Raw genomic sequence first — 9,021 nt, forward strand, 5'->3', positions numbered from 1 at the left:
TTATGTAGCATTTATGGATCTGGAGGAGGCATATGATGGAGTTGATAGAGATGTTCTGCTGGAAGGTATTAAGAATACATGGTGCAGGAGGGAAGTTGTCAGAAGCAGTGAAAAGTTTTTATCGAGGATGTAAGGCATATGTATGTGTAGGAAGAGAGGAAACTGATTGGTTCTCAGTGAATGTTGGTTTGCAGCAGGGGTGCGTGATGTCTCCATGGTTGTTTAATTTTTTATGGATGGGGTTGTTAGGGTGGTGAATGCAAGAGTTTTGGAAAGAGGGGCAAGTATGCAGTCTGTTGTGGATGAGAGAGCTTGGGAAGTGAGTCAGTTGTTGTTGATACAACGCTGGTGGCTGATTTGTGTGAGAAACTGCAGAAGCTGGTGACTGAGTTTGGTAAAGTGTGTGAAAGAAGAAAGCTGAGAGTAAATGTGAATAAGAGCAAGGTTATTAGTTACTGTCGGGTTGAGGGTCAAGTCAACTGGGAGGTAAGTTTGAATGGAGAAAAACTGGAGGAAGTGAAGTGTTTTACATATCTGGAAGTGGACATGGTAGCAGATGGAACCATGGAAGCGGAAGTGAATCATAGGGTGGGGGAGGGGTGAAAGTTCTGGGAGCGTTGAAGAATGTGTGGAAGTCGAGAACATTATCTCCGAAAGCAAAAATGGGTATGTTTGAAGGAAAAGTGGTCCCAACAATGTTATATGGTTGCGAGGGGTGGGCTGCGTGGAGGAGGGGGAATGTGCTGGAAATGAGATGTTTGAGGACAATATGTGGTGTGCGGTGGTTTGATCGAATAAGTTATAATATGGTAAGAGAGATGTGTGGTAATAAAAAGTGTGTGGTTGAAAGAGCAGAAGAGGGTGTTTTGAAATGGTTTGGTCACATGGAGAGAATGAGTAAGGAAAGATTGACCAAGAGGATATATGTGTCAGAGGTGGAGAAAACATGGGGAAGTGGGAGACCAAATTGTAGTTGGAAAGATGGAGTGAAAAAGATTTTGAGGGATCAGGCCCTGAACATGCAGGAGGGTGAAAGGCATGCAAGGAATAGAGTGAATTGAAACGATGTGGTCTACCAGGGTCGACGTGCTGTCAATGGATTGAACTAGGGTATGTGAAGGGTCTGGGGTAAACCATGGAAAGTTCTGTGGGGCCTGGATGTGGAAAGGGAGCTGTGGTTTCGGTGCATTATTACATGAGAGCTAAAGACTGAGTGTGAACGAATGTGGCCTTTGTTGTCTTTTCCTAGCACTACCTCCCGCACATGCAGGGTGGAGAGGGTTGTTATTTCATGTGTGGCAGGGTGGCAATGGGAATGAATAAATGCAGACAGTATGATTTATGTACATGTGCATATATGTATATGTCTGTGTGTGTATATATATATATATATGTGTAAGTTGAGATGTATAGGTATGTATATCTGCATGTGTGGACATGTATGTATATACATGCGTATGTGAGTGGTTTGGGCCATTCTTTTGTCTGTTTCCTTACGCTAACTCGCCAACACGGGAGACAGCGAAAGAGTTAAAAAAGTAAAATCTACAAGCTCTTCACCATTTCCATCTACAACGCTGAACACCCCATGTACACCAATTATTCCCTCAACTGCCACATTACTCACCTTTGCATTCAAATCACCCATCACTATATCCCGGTCTCGTGCATCATAACTACTAACACACTAACTCAACTGCTCCCAAAACACTTGCCTCTCATGATCTTTCTTCTCATGCCCAGGTGCATATGCACCAATAATCACCCATCTTTCTCCATCCACTTTCAGTTTTACCCATATCAATCTAGAGTTTACTTTCTTACACTCTATCACATACTACCACCACTCCTGTTTCAGGAGTAGTGCTACTCCTTCCCTTGTTCTTGTCCTCTCACTAACCCCTGACTTTACTCCCAAGACATTCCCAAACCACTCTTCCCCTTTACCCTTGAGCTTCGTTTCACTCAGAGCCAAAACATCCAGGTTCCTTTCCTCAAACATACTATCTATCTCTCCTTTTTTCTCATCTTGGTTACATCCACACACATTTAGACACCCCAATCTGAGCCTTCGTGGAGGATGAGTACTCCCCGCTTGACTCCTTCTGTTCCCCTTTTAGAAAGTTAAAATACAAGGAGGGGAGGGTTTCTAGCCCACCACTCCCATCCCCTTTAGTCACCTTCTACGACACGTGAGGAATGCTTGGGAAGTATTCTTTCTCCCCCATCCCCGGGGATAGACATACATATACATATATATATCTTTTTTTCATACTATTCACCATTTCCCGCATTAGCGAGGTAGCGTTAAGAACAGAAGACTGAGCGTTTGAGGGAAATCCTCACTTGGCCCCCTCCTCTGTACCTTCTTTTGGGAAATCAAAAACAAGAGGGGAGGATTTCCAGCCTCCTGCTCCCTCCCCTTTAAGTCGCCTTCTACGACATGCAGGGAATACGTGGGAAGTATTCTTTCTCCCCTATTCCCAGGGATAATACATATATATGCATGTGCATATTCACACTTGCCTGCCTTCATCCATTCCTGGCACAACCCAGCTACACAGGAAACAGCATCGCTACCCCCTGCTTCAGCGAGGTAGCACCAGGAAAACAGACGAAAAAGGCCACATTCTTTCTTACTCAGTCTCTAGTTGTTGTGTGTAATGCACCGAGATCACTGCTCCCTGTCCATATCCAGGCCCCACAGACCTTTCCATGTTTACCCCAGACATTTCACAAGCCCTAGTTCAGTACACTGACAGCACATTCACCTCAGTATATATATATCATTAATAATATACATATTCGTTGTTTCCTGTGTCAGTGAGGTAGTGCCAGGAAACAGACAAAGAATGGCCCATCCACTCTTAGACACATATACATAGATGCCCACATAGACACATATACATGCACATATGCGCATTACAAAGGGTGGTGATGGCGGATTGAAGAAGTAAGGTTGTTAGCGAAAGAAAAAAGAGAAGCATTTGGACGATACTTGCAGGAGGTAGGGCAAATCACTGGAAGATGTATAGGGTGTTTTGGTCGTGCTGGTCTGCAAAGTGAGATGGTCTGGGAGAATGGTTTGGTAAACAGAGAAGAGGTAGTGAAAGCTTAGCAGAAGATGAAAGTCAGCAAATGCAACTAGTTTGGATGGCATTGCAGTGGAATTTATAAAAGATGGTGACTGTGTTGTTGACTGGTTGGTAAGAATATTCAATGTATGTATGGATCATGGTGAAGTGCCTGAGGATTAGCGGAATGCATGCATAGTGCCACTGTGCAATGGCAAAACAGATAATGGTTAGTGTTCAAATTACAAAGGCATAAGTATGTTGAGTATTCCTGGGAAATTATATGGGAGGGTATTGACTGAAAGGGTGAAGGCATGTACAGAGAATCAGATTGGGGAAGAGCAGTGTGGTTTCAGAAGTGGTAGTGGAAGTGTGGATCAGATGCTTGCTTTGAAGAATGTGTGTGAGAAATACTTAGAAAAACACATGGATTTGTATGTAGCATTTATGGATCTGGAGAAGTCATATGATAGGGTTGATAGAGATGCTTTTTGGAAGGTCTTAAGAGTATATGGTGTGGGAGGTAAGTTGTCAGAAGGAGTGTAAGGTTTTTACCAAGGATGTAAAGCATGTGTATGAGTAGGAAGAGAGCAGAGTGATTGGTTTCCAGAGAATGTCGGTTTGCAGTAGTATAGATGCCCCCCACGGTTATCAAATTTGTTTATGGATAGGGAGGTAAATGCAAAAGTTTTGAAGAAAAGGGAGAGCATGCAGTATGTGTGGGATGAGAGGACCTGGAAGGTGAGTCAGCTGTTGTTTGCCAATGATACTTCTCTAGTTGGTGATTCAAGTGAGAAACTGCAGAAGATGGGGACTAAGTTTGGAAAACTGCATGAAACGAAAAAGTTTAAAGTAAATGTGAATAACAGCAAGGTTATTAGGTTCAGCAGGGTTGAGGGACAAGTTAATTGGGAGGTAAGTTTGAATGGAGAAAAATTGGAGTAAGTGAAATGTTTTAGATATCTGAGAGTGGACTTAACAGTAGATGGAACCATGGAAGCGAAGTGAGTCACAGGGTGGGGGAAGGGGCGGAGGTTCTAGAAACGATGAAGAATGTGTGGAAGGAGAGAACGTTATCTTGGAGAGCAAAAATGGGCATGTTTGAAGGAATAGTAATTCTAACAATTTTGTATGGTTGCGAGGAATGGGCTGTAGATAAGGTTGTACAGAGCACGGTGGATGTGTTGGAAAAGAAATGTTTGAGGACAATATGTGGTGAGAGGTGGTTTGATCAAGCAAGTAAAGAAAGGGTAAGAGAAATGTGTGGAAATAAAATATGGGTGGTTGAGAGAGCAGAAGAGAGTGTGTTGAAATGGTTTGGACTTATGTATAGAATTATTGAGGAAAGCTTGGCATAGAGGATATATGTGTCGGAGGTGGAAGGAAGAGGGAGAAGCAGGAGACCAAATTGGAGGTGGAAGGATGGAGTGAAAATGATTTTGAGCGATCGCGGCCTAAACATAATGGAGGGTGAGAGGCGTGCAAGGAATAAAGAGAATTGGAATGATATGTAAACCGGGGTCAACAAGCAGTCAATGTCCAGATTGAACCACTGCATGTGAAGTGCCTGGGGTAAGCCATGGAAAGGTCTGTGGGGCCTGGATGTGGATAGGGAGCTGTGGTTTTTGTGCATAAGAAATGACAGCTAAGGTCTGAGTGTGAATGAATGTGGATTTTTTGTCTGTTTTCCTGGTGCAACCTCAGTGAGCAAGAGGGTAGCAATGCTGTTTCCTGTAGGGCGGGGAAGTGACGGGAATGGATGAAGGCAAGCAAATAGGAATATTTACATGTGTATATAGGTATATGTTCTTGCATGTGTATGTATGTATATGTCAATATATGTGAGTATATAGGCATTTATGTATGTATGTATCTATGAATGTATGTATATATATTTTTTTCATTTGCTTTGTCGCTGTCTCCCATGTTAGCGAGGTAGCACAAGGAAACAGATGAAAGAATGTCCCAACCCAACCACATACACATGTATATACATACACGTCCACACAAGCACATATATATACCTATACATCTCAACGTATACATATAGATACACACACAGACATATACATATATACACATGTAAATAATTCATACTGTTGGCCTTTATTCATTCCTATCACCACCCCGCCACACATGAAATAACAACCCCCTCCCCCTTCATGTGTGCAAGGTAGTGCTAGGAAAAGACAACAAAGGCCACATTCGTTCATACTCAGTTTCTAGCTGTCATGTAATAGTGCACCGAAACCACAGCTCCCTTTCCACATCCAGGCCCCACAGAACTTTCCATGGTATACCCCAGATGCTTCACATGTCCTGGTTCAATCCATTGACAGTACGCTGACCCCAGTATACCACATCGTTCCAATTCACATATATCCTCTTGGTCAATTTTTCCTCACTCATTCTCTCCATGTGACCAAACCATTTCAAAACACCCTCTTCTGCTCCCTCAACCACATTCTTTTTATCACCACACATCGCTCTTACCCTATTATTACTTACTCGATCAAACCACCTCACATAACATATTGTCCTCAAACATCTCATTTCCAACACATCCACCCTCCTCCACACAACTCTATCCATAGCCCATGCCTCGCAACCATATAACTGTTGGAACCACTATTCCTTCAAACATACCCATTTTTGCTTTCCGAGATAATGTTCTCAACTTCCACACATTCTTCAACGCTCCCAGAACTTTCGCCCCCTCCCCCACCCTATGATTCACTTCCGCTTCCATGGTTCCATCCACTGCCAAATCCACTCCCAGATATGTAAAACACTTTACTTCCTCCAGTTTTTCTCCATTCAAACTTACCTCCCAACTGACTTGTCCCTCAACCTTCCTGTACCTAATAACCTTGCTCTTATTCACATTTATTCTCAGCTTTCTTCTTTCACACAGTTCACCAAACTCGGTCACCAGCTTCTGCAGTTTCTCACATGAATCAGCCACCAGCGCTGTATCATCAGCGAACAACAACTGACTTCCCAAGATATCTCATCCACAACAGACTGCATACTTACCCCTCATTCCAAAACTCTTACATTCACCTCCCTAAAAACCCCATCCATAAACAAATTAAACAACCATGGAGACATCACACACCCCTGCCGCAAACCTACATTCACTGAGAACCAATCACATTCCTCTCTTCCTACACGTACACATGCCTTATATCATCGATAAAAACTTTTCACTGCTTCTAATAACTTGCCTCCCACACCATATATTCTTAAAATCTTCCACAGAGCATCTCTATCTACTCTATCATATGCCTTCTCCAGATCCATAAATGCTACATACAAATCCATTTGCTTTTCTAAGTATTTCTCACATACATTCTTCAAAGCAAACACCTGATCAACACATCCTCTACCTCTTCCGAAACCACACTGCTCTTCCCCAATCTGATGCTCTGTACATGCCTTCACCCTCTCAGTCAATACCCTCCCATGTAATTTCCCAGGAATACTCAACAAACTTATACCTCTGTAATTTGAGCACTCACTCTTATCCCCTTTGCCTTTGTACAGTGGCACTATGCAAGCATTCCACCAATCCTCAAGCACCTCACCATGAATCATACATACATTAAATAACCTTACCAACCAGTCAACAACACAGTCACCATCTTTTTAATAAATTCCACTGCAATCCCATTTCATTTTCCGCAAATCTTTTACTACCTCTTCTCTGTTTACCAAATCACTCTCCCTAACCCTCTCACTTTGCACACCACCTCGACCAAAACACCCAGTATCTGCCACTATCATCAAACGCATTCAACAAACCCTTCAAAATACTCACTCCATCTCCTTCTCACATCACCACTACTTGTTATCACCTCCCCATTAACCCCCTTCACTGATGTTCCCATTTGTTCCCTTGTCTTACGCACTTTATTTACCTTCTTCCAAAAATCTTTTTATTCTCCCTGAAATTTAATAATACTCTCTCACCCCAACTCTCATTTGCCCTCTTTTTCACCTCTTGCACCTTTCTCTTGACCTCCAGCCGCTTTCTTTTAAACAGGAAATGATTTGCATCATTTCCTGCAAAAATCGTCCAAATGCCTCTCTCTTCTCTTTCATTAATAATCTTACTTCTTCATCCCACCCACTCACTACCCTTTCTAATCTACCCACTTCCCACACTTCTTATGCCACAAGCATCTCTTGCACAAGCTATCACTGCTTCCCTAAATACATCCCATTCCTCCCCCACTCCCCTTACCTCCTTTGTTCTCACCTTTTTCCATTCTGTACTCATTCTCTCCTGGTACTTCCTTACACATGTCTCCTTCCCAAGCTCACTTACTCTCTCACCACTCATTTCATCCCAACATTCTCTCTTCTTTCCTGAAAACCTCTACAAATCTTCATCTTCGCCTCCACAAGATAAGTATCAAACATCCCTCCAGTTGCACCTCTCAGCACATTAACATCCAAAAGTCTCTCTTTTGCCCGCCTATCAATTAACACGTAATCCAATAACGCTCTCTGGCCATCTCTCCTACTTACGTACACTTATGTAGATCTCTCTTTTTAAACCAGGCATGCCCAATCACCAATCGTTTTTAAGCACATAAATCTACAAGCTCTTCACCATTTCCATTTACAACACTGAACATCCCATGTATACCAATTATTCCCTCAACTGCCACATTCCTCACCTTTGCATTCAAATCACCCATCACTATAACCCGGTCTCGTGCATCAAAACCACTAACACACTCATTCAGCTGCTCCCAAAACAATTGCCTCTCATGATCTTTCTTCTCATGCCCAGGTGCATATGCACCAATAATCACCAATCTCTCTCTACCAACTTTCAGTTATACTCATATCAATCTAGAGTTTACTTTCTTACACTCTATCACATACTCCCACCACTCCTGTTTCAGGATTAGTGTTACTTCTTCCCTTGCTCTTGTCCTCTCACTAACCCCTGACTTTACTCCCAAGAAATTCCCTAACCACTCTTCCCCTTTACTCTTGAGCTTCGTTTCACTCAGAGCCAAAATATCAAGGTTCCTTTCCTCAAACATACTACCTATCTCCCCTTTTTTCTCATCTTGTTTACATCCACACACATTTAGACACCCCAATCTGAGCCTTTGAGGAGGATGAGCACTCCCCGCATGACTCCTTCTTCTGTTTCCCCTTATAGAAAGTTAAAATACAAGGAGGGGAGGGTTTCCAGCCCCCCCCCCTCCCGTCCCCTCTAGTCGCCTTCTACGACACATGAATGCGTTGGTAGTATTCTTTCTCCCCTATCCCCAGGGAAAAAAAAGGGGATAACTGTATTGTTGATTGGTTGGTAAGGTTATCTCATGTATGTATGATTCATGGTGAGGTGCCTGAGGATTGGCAGAATGCTTGCATAGTGCCATTGTACAAAGGCAAAGGGGATAGGAGTGAATGCTCAAATTACAGACGTATAAGTTTGTCGAGTATTCCTGGGAAATTATATGGGAGGGCATTGATTGAGAGGGTGAAGGCATGTACAGAGCATCAGAATGGGGAAGAGCAGTGTGGTTTCAGAAGTGGTAGAGGATATGTAGATCAGGTGTTTGCTTTGAGGAATGTATGTAAGAAATACTTAGAAAAGCAAATGAATCTGTATGTAGCATTTATGGATCTGGAGAAGGCATATGATAGAGTTGATAGAGATGCTCTGTGGAAGGTATTAAGAATATATGGTGTGGGAGGCAAGACGTTGAAGCAGTGAAAAGTTTTTATCGAGGATGTAAGGCATGTGTACGTGTAGGAAGAGAGGAAAGTAATTGGTTCTCAGTGAATGTAGATTTGCGGCAGGGGTGTGTGATGTCTCCATGGTTGTTTGATTTGTTTATGGATGGGGTTGTTAGGGAGGTGAATGCAAGAGTTTTGGAAAGAGGGCAGGTATGCAGTCTGTTGTGGATGAGAGAACTTC

This window comes from Panulirus ornatus, chromosome 12, assembly GCF_036320965.1.
Source record: "Panulirus ornatus isolate Po-2019 chromosome 12, ASM3632096v1, whole genome shotgun sequence".
Lineage (NCBI taxonomy): Eukaryota > Metazoa > Arthropoda > Malacostraca > Decapoda > Palinuridae > Panulirus > Panulirus ornatus.